Source organism: Pseudonaja textilis, chromosome 3 (assembly GCF_049901715.1).
Source record: "Pseudonaja textilis isolate UNSWEBS1 chromosome 3, rPseTex1.2, whole genome shotgun sequence".
NCBI classification, from domain to species: domain Eukaryota; kingdom Metazoa; phylum Chordata; class Lepidosauria; order Squamata; family Elapidae; genus Pseudonaja; species Pseudonaja textilis.
In genome coordinates, this window is record NC_141992.1 from 20842620 (window position 1) to 20850813 (window position 8194).

Consider the following 8194-nt stretch of genomic DNA (forward strand, 5'->3'; position numbering starts at 1 on the left):
GAGCCTGGTTTCACCCAGTCTATATGTGTACTTTTGGTTTTTCTTGCCTAAGCGTAGGACTTTACTTTTCTCTATATTGAATTTCATTTTATTAGATATGGCCCAGTGTTCTAGTCTGTCAAGATCCATCTGGATCTTGAGCCTATCTTCTTGGGTGTTAGCTATTCCTGCTAGCTTAGTATCATCTACAAATTTCCCCTTCTATTCCCTCATCTAAGTCATTAACGAAGATATTGAAGAGTACTGGGCCTTAGAACATTTATTTTGAGTTTCTTCCACTCTTAAAACTCAACCACATGAAGGAAGGACCACATATTTTTTTTCCCTCTTGCTCCAAACTATGGAGCCTCTGGAAGCTGCAAAAAAGATGCTGATAGGCTGCACATCTAGGATTTCTCCTGGGATTTTCTCAATCCCAATTTCACTTCTACCACAGGGAATTGCATACAAAAAGGGAAATACACCTGCAAATCAATTGTAAGTATAAGAACAAAAGAATTTCTTTATCCCACCTTCGTCCCTAGCCTTAGACTTGGTATCTGAAAAAGACAATACGGATAGTTCTCAATCTATGACCATAATTAAGCTCAAAATTTATGTTGCTAAATAAAAACAAGGTTCAGTGAGTTTTACCCATTTTATGACTTTTTTTGCCATATTTGTTAAGTGAATCACTGTGGTTGTTAAATTAATACGGTAATATGGTTGTTAAGTGAATTTGGCTTCCCCATTGACTTTGCCTGTTGGAAGGTTGCAAAAGGTGATCACATGATCCAAGGACTCTGCAATAATCATAAATATGAACCAGCTGTCAAGCATCCAAATGCAAATCATGTGGCCATGGGGATGGTGCAAAGGTCATAAGTGTGAAAAATAGTCATATATAGGCACTTTTTTCATGTAACTTCAAATGGTCACTAAATGAACTGTTGTACCTTGAGGACTACCTGCATTGGTTTTTCCAGCACTCTCTACTCTTCTCAGATTGAGAATTGCATATGATGTTGGCAAGAGAGGCTAATATAAACTGTAAAAAAAATAAATAAATCCAGAGGAGCACTAGATGAAAGCAGAGTGAGAATTTCTCTTTGCTGCCATCTACTGATTGGATTTATGCTGTCCAGATAGGGCAACCCTTCATCAGGACATAACAAGGTTTTGAGTGGGGAGGAGGGAAACATTTGCATATACACAATAGAAATGATTTTGGAATTTCATGCAGCGTTTGCAGGACTACCATTGCGTCCTGGAATGCTGATTTCTGTGCTTGGCTTATGATCTTGTAAACAAGCAGATTAAGCAGGCATCATAACTTTCCAAGGCTCTCTTATATGAAGCTAAATATGCATACTTTGTCCTGGGTTTTCCTCCCACAAGACAGAATGGGAATGTACAAAAATGTTTTTTTATCTTTTTTTGCTTGGAATAGTTAAAATGCCTAAGGCTAGTTTTGGGCTTTGGGCTCTTTCTGCTAAATACATGGTTTAGTTGTGATTCCTTCTGCAGTCATCATACCTTGGAGATAAATGCCTGAAAATATGCTTCTTTTTTACTAATCATTTTTTTTCAAACATTCTGGAGGCAAAGTGAAGGGCCAAACAATAAAATACAATTACTGATTGATCTGAGAATCTGAGTGTGTACAATATGGCTACATATGGTATGTATACAAAGGGAATAAAAGATATATACTGTATGTGAGTAGGCATTGCCTAATGCCAACTACAGTGAAGCAGAACCATTTTTTTTCCTTTTTCCTCTTTGTCATCCTGGATGAGAAACAAATGAACAGAAGGAATGATAGTATTTATGTAGTTCCTCCTCCTCCTCCTCCTCCTCCTCCTCCTCCTCCTCCTCCTCCTCCTCCTCCTCCTCCTCCTCCTCCTCCTCCTCCTCCTCCTCCTCCTCCTCCTCAGAGGCTTACTTTAAAACATTATTTCTAGGAGAAAATGGTTCCTAATCCCTGGTAAGACTTATAACTGTCTAAAACTCATCTCCCATTAGACCAAGGGTCTTCAAACTTGGCAAGTTTAAGACTTGTGAACTTTAACTCCCAGAATTCCTGAGCTAACATGACTGGAGGAAGAATTCTGGGAGTTGAAGTCTACAAGTATTAAAGCAGTCAAGTTTGAAGATCCCTGCATTAGACAATTAAGTCCATGGCTTATAATTATTTAGTTATACCATTGGATCATGCAAGAAACCTTGAAATAAGGGAGGTGAAAAATGATTGGGACAGCATGGATAACATGTATTTCTCAGCCCCAGGTTGATGGCCCTAATTATTTTTTTTCCAACAGTAACTATAGAATAGATGAACTAAGAACCTATCTATATACCACAAAAATTCTCCTGTTTGTCACCTTCATCATCATTGGGCAACCACTTTTGAATCAACATACCTCAAATGGGCTAACTTAAAAAATGCGTTAAGAAAATCTGAGACCCATTATTCCAATGGTACTGAAATTTGGCAAAATGTGGCTACTTCAGCACTACCATGTTGTCATAGTCAGCCAATTGTGCTTTCCAAAGCTCTTTTCCAGCTTCCAACAATAAAAATCAATTGGGAAGTGGTCAGAAAATTTGGAAATTGCTCCTTCTCTCATTGCTGTTTTGCCTGCTAGCAGTCATTCTGTTTCTCAGCTTAGGTAAGGAAATATCCCTGAAAGAATGACTCATGGGTTGTTCTAGTTTTCTTTAACTCCAACTCCAATGTGATATAATGATACAATTGCTAGAATAGGTCCATGGTTAACCCCTCTTTAGGCATGGAAGTTCACTTATTAATAGCACTTTTACAAAACATCTCTCCCAGGGGGTTGTACTTTTAGAGAATTGGATGGAAAGAGTCAACTGCATGGAAGTTATAGAAGAAAATAGGATGATATACATCTAAAAAAAGAAATTTGTATGAAGATAAATACAAAATAAGCCAGACATTGAGGTGTCTCAGATTTTTGATTGTATAAAATCTATGCACACAGATTCCTTGGCAGACAAGAAACAATATTTAAACAAATGGTTCCCCAACTCTGAAAAAGCAATCTGTATTTAGACTAACAGCAGTGGTGCTATTCTACCAGTTTGGCCTGGTTCTGGTGTACCAGTAGTGCCAAAGATCAGCAGAGACTGAACTAGTTCTCTCTGAGTAGCTGCTGTTGGGCCACCCGCCTGGGCTCTCATACTGACTTTTATTCCTTTCTTTTGAAGCACAGGAAGAGAGTCGGAAAGACTTGTTGTGGTTAGCCAGCAGCAGGTGCGGACAGCTGAGGAGAGTGAGGACTCAGATGAGGGGCCAGGACCATTAGGGAGTGGACTGCTGCCTTCAGAGATTGTGAGGGCTGGCAGCAGTGATGAGGAGGTTCCCAAGGAATCTATGCACACAGGATTACTTTCAGGAAAGAGCAGCTGCAACAGCATGGGTGACTCGGGAGTAAGGCTGCAAGGTAATAGTCCTTCCTTCAAGAAGATAAAAGCCAGCTGTGAAGCGAACCTTCTTTGCAGGAAGCAAAGACATTTTTACACTCAGCCTCGTGGATATTACAGTATTTTTAAGTTGGTATTTGAAGACTCTTGTGTTGTGAAATAGTTCTTATCTGTGATTCTTGGCAGTCTCATACAGTTTTGGCGAGGTTTATGCTTATCAAAGTTAACTAGTTTGCAGCAGCCTTTTAACCGGGGATTTGTAAGGCTCATTAAAAGGTTTCTGTTCCCTTTGGTTATTGTTTGTCTTATTGGAAAAGGGTTTGGGTCAGAACAAGCCTCTGTGCGTGTGTAAGTGTGTGTGTGTGCACAAAGCGTGTCCACCAAGCCACGCCCACCGAACTGGTGGTAAACTATTTTGAAATGCCCCACTGACTAGTAGGTGGGTCACCTGCATCCTTTTAGATGATGTCAAAATCTTACTGGCTCCATCTAGGAAAGAAGAAGAGAGCTTGCCAACTGCTGGTTACATGAAAGAAATGAGAATCTGTATCAGACAAATTATGTAACAGGAAAGTGGTCAATGATACCTTCAGAAAAAGTTTGCAAAAGCCAGAGGAAAAGGTAGCTGAGTCTGAGAACTGATCATCTGTTCAATTAGAACATTTTGCCTTTTTTGAAAAAAAACAAAAACACCTTCAAAAAAGTGGTGTCTTCTAGCAACTGCATGGCCAAGTGCCTTGCAGTTTTCCTGGCAAGATTTCAGAAGTGGTTTGCCATTGTTTGCTTCCTAGAGCTGAGAGAGAGAGAGAGAGAGTGATTGACCCAAGATCATGTTGCTGGCTTTGTGTCTAAGATGGAACTAGAACTCAATATCTCCTGGTTTCTAGCATTTTCATAATTATAGTTATGGAGTCATCTGACACTCTTTTGCTCAAACACAGCAAAGTGTAGACAATATGCTCTGCTCAGGTCTTTGAGTGTATGTTATGTGCTTAGGCATGCAAAGAACCTTAAGGTGGCACAGAATTGCTTTAAATTTTTCATGGTAATGTAGTTGATTGTCTAGTGTTGTATGAAGTGTATTGCAAGGAGAATACAATGCATCACTTGTATCCCTGCAAAACATAACAAGAACATAAGTGTTCCCAGGGCTATCACTTACCTACACAGTGGTAATTTTCCTTTCTAAGAATCAGTTCCTGTTTATACCTTTTCAGCTTAATTAAAAGTAATTAAATGAGCAGTGAGTAATTGAATATATACTTAGCCCTCTGGGAACATAGAAAGATTTGGGCAAACTGTACCTGGCAATTTTTATTATCATGTTATCCCATTTTTTCCCTATGGGTTTGCTATGCTTTTTTCCTCCATCTGGAATGATCTGGAGGGGGAGAGGGAGGTTAGATGGTTCCTGCTGAAAGGGAGTAGAGTTATTAGATTGAAATGATTTGAGAAACATCCATGTTTTTCTATTACAAATGTTATGAGGACAGTTGAAGGAAAATCTCCAGACGGAACTAGCTATATTCTTCACATACCCTCCCAAATTTTGGGCATTCAGTATTTTGACATTCTATCTGGGATGCCACCAAAGAGAAGAAACAGCACCAGCTCCTACTGTTTGAAACTCCTACTGTTTGAAACTACAATCATAGGAATCATAGAACTGGAAGGGACCTCTTGTGGTTGATTTTAAATGGATTTGTTCCCTCTTCCATGAGCCTTTGCTCTCACTCTTGATAGAAATTCTGGTCTGCCTGCCTGCCCACCCACCATCCACCCATCCATCCATCCAACCATCCATCCATCCATCCATCCATCCGTTGTCAATCTTCCATCAATCATCTATCAAATTTATTTGCTGTCCATCTCACACTTAACAACATAGTCTAACTCAGAATTTATTAGCTGCCTATCTTGTATCCAAGAACTCAGTCTAGCCCAGTGTTTCTCAACCTTAGCAACATTAAGATGTGTTATTGTAATGTGAAGTTAAGACTTCAACTCTCAGAATTCTCCGGACAAGCATGCTGGCTGGGGAATTCTGGCAGCTGAAGTCCATCCATGCATTTTAAAGTTTCCAAGGTTGAGAAATATTGGTCTAACTGAGTTACTTTTTACAAAATACCTTTGCAACCCACATTCCTGCATTTTCATTTGCTTGCTAAGCAACATAGTTAACCAGCCAGAGTTACAATTATATAATAATAATTATACACTATTACTATTTTTTTTTTTTGGCTGTTTGGCATTCTTCACATAGTAAAGTTGTGGATGCTTTGGAAATAATGCAGAATATGAGCTTTGGACCTCACCTGAATATTTCTTTGCTATTCATTAGAGCAGCCCCCCTCCCCTCTTTTTTTTTTACCCCAGGCTTTGGCACAAGAGTTTTGAAAGATTTTCTTTTCAAAAAGAAATGTATTGCTGCTTTAAAAATTGAATTGGATTGCTTAAAGCATCATCATCTTTCTTTCCCAGCTTGTGCTGAAGCCTGGAAAAAGGGAATTACTGTAGTAAGACAGGAGATACTCTGCTCAAGTTCACACGAGGTCTGAAGCCTTAAGATAGAATCCCTGATATGGCAATAATAGCACTTAGACTTCACAATCTTTACAGCCCTCTCTATGCGATTTACAGAGTCAGCCTATTGCCCCCGAAATCTGTGTCCTCATTTTATCAGCCTCAGAAGGATGGAAGGCTGAGTCAACCTTGAGCCCGTGAGACCTGAACTGCCAAATTGCTGGCAGCCCGCAGAAGTAGCCTGCAGTACCGCATTCTAACCACTGCGCCATCATGGCTCTTAATGTAGAATCTCAGTCACCATAATAAACCCTCATAGTAGGACATTATTGTTATTAGATCTTTGTAGAGAATCAGTATTGTTTGCTGAATCTAGACTGGGAATCAAATATTGACCCAACTGTTAATGTTTAACCTTGAGGGTTAATTTCTTAATTTACATGATGCTTAATTAATTGGTATATTAGGTATTGCAAAATAACTATGATGTTTTCATGTGAAGGAAAAACATTGTGAAGGAAATGATATTGTACTGATATTGTAAAAAGAAAATAGCAAGGCCATAGTTGTTGAGGTTACAGAATTTAATTCTCACTCTCTGCTGGGTGTCTCCTAAGCTTCCTTTGTAAAATGAAGCATGATCTATTTAGTCTATCTTTGCAGTAAATAAGTTACACTATAGCACCGGATATACTAAAGCATTTGGGTGGGTAGAAAATGGACTAAGAAATATCTTTGAGGCAGGAATCTGCAGAAAGTTTTAAAATTATTTCCCATTTTAGGCTTGATGATATAGTTTTGAATATCTGCTACCTCTAAATACCAGGAAATCGTGCCACCAATTTTTGGAAATTGTTTTGCTGAAATTTGGCTGCTCAATGATGTGGGATATAATAGTCCCAGAAGAAGGTCTCAAGGCTAACCAGTTGCCTTCCCTGTGGCTCAAATGAGCTTTCAAGATGTGTACTAATGGAGGGAAAAGGGTCACAGAGTATTCTTAATAGGAGATAGGGTGCAATCTAAGCACATCTTTATTTGAACTGTTGGAAAGCGTGATATATGCAACTGTCCCACAGACAAACTGTGTTCTTCCTATATGCAAAGTACAGCTTTCTCAGGCAGATACTGAAAGTCAGAATTCAGCAGTGATGCTAAGATAACTGTGATGTGATTGTAATTCATATGAAAAAATAATAATGTTGACACAGAGCAGAAGGAACACTGTTTCTGTCCTGGCAATTTCCCCACTAATGACTTACAATGCTCTTTGGAGCATCATCACCCAGCCATCACTGGAGTGATATAAAAGCTGCCTTGTTATTTTTATTTTGGCACAAAATAAAAATAGCTGGATAACTCTGGAAGATAGTGAGGAAATGACCCTTGTCAGTAGAATCAAGTAATAATTCTGAGGACTTTGGAAATATTAAAAACAGAGGAAATCCACTTCAGAAATAACCTACTCTTGACATTTTATCTGGGAGAAGAAATAATAGAAGCTCTTCCAGATCAAGGAAGCAGCCCTAAGACCCAGGGTTCATAGGTTTTATAACAGTGGTCTTCCAGCAGTGAGCCATTTTAGGGTATCCGCAAGCCAATGACACTGAATCTATGGACAGAAAATACCATTTCAAGGCAACAAAAACTGTTTCAGAACATTAATATCCCATCCTTGAGAGAACTCTCACTGGCTGGAATCTCTCCTCTTAGCTGTAGGGATTGCTCTAGAGCAGAGTGATGGCCTGATTCATCAAAGGAGTGAGTACAAATGCAGAACAGATGCAGAATGGCCAGCTGCTGTGTTGGTTGGTCAAGAACATGAGGAAACACTAGCAATTGATTCTTTTTTATTTTTGTAAATAAGGAAGGGGTGGATGTTGAGGTTCTATCTGAGGGATACAGAATAAAGTACAAAGTTATTTGCTGATAGACAAGCGCTGATTGGTTGATATTCTCTCTCTCTCCCCCCTCTCTCCCTCCCTCTCCCTCCCTCCCTCTCTGTCTTTCTGTCTCTCTCTCCACATGTACAAATGTGTTCAGCTTGTCCAGAAGAAGCATCAACCATAAGTTATCGGGAATATAAGCCCTGGCAACTGGACTTATTTTTGTTTCTTTGTTTGAAATGTTTCGCTGCTGATCCAAGTAGTTTCTTCAGACTTAAGCAGTGAAACATTTCAAGCCAAAAAAGAAAGAAAGAAAAGTCCTGTTGCTATGACTGAACTTCTAGATATTCTACCTGGAT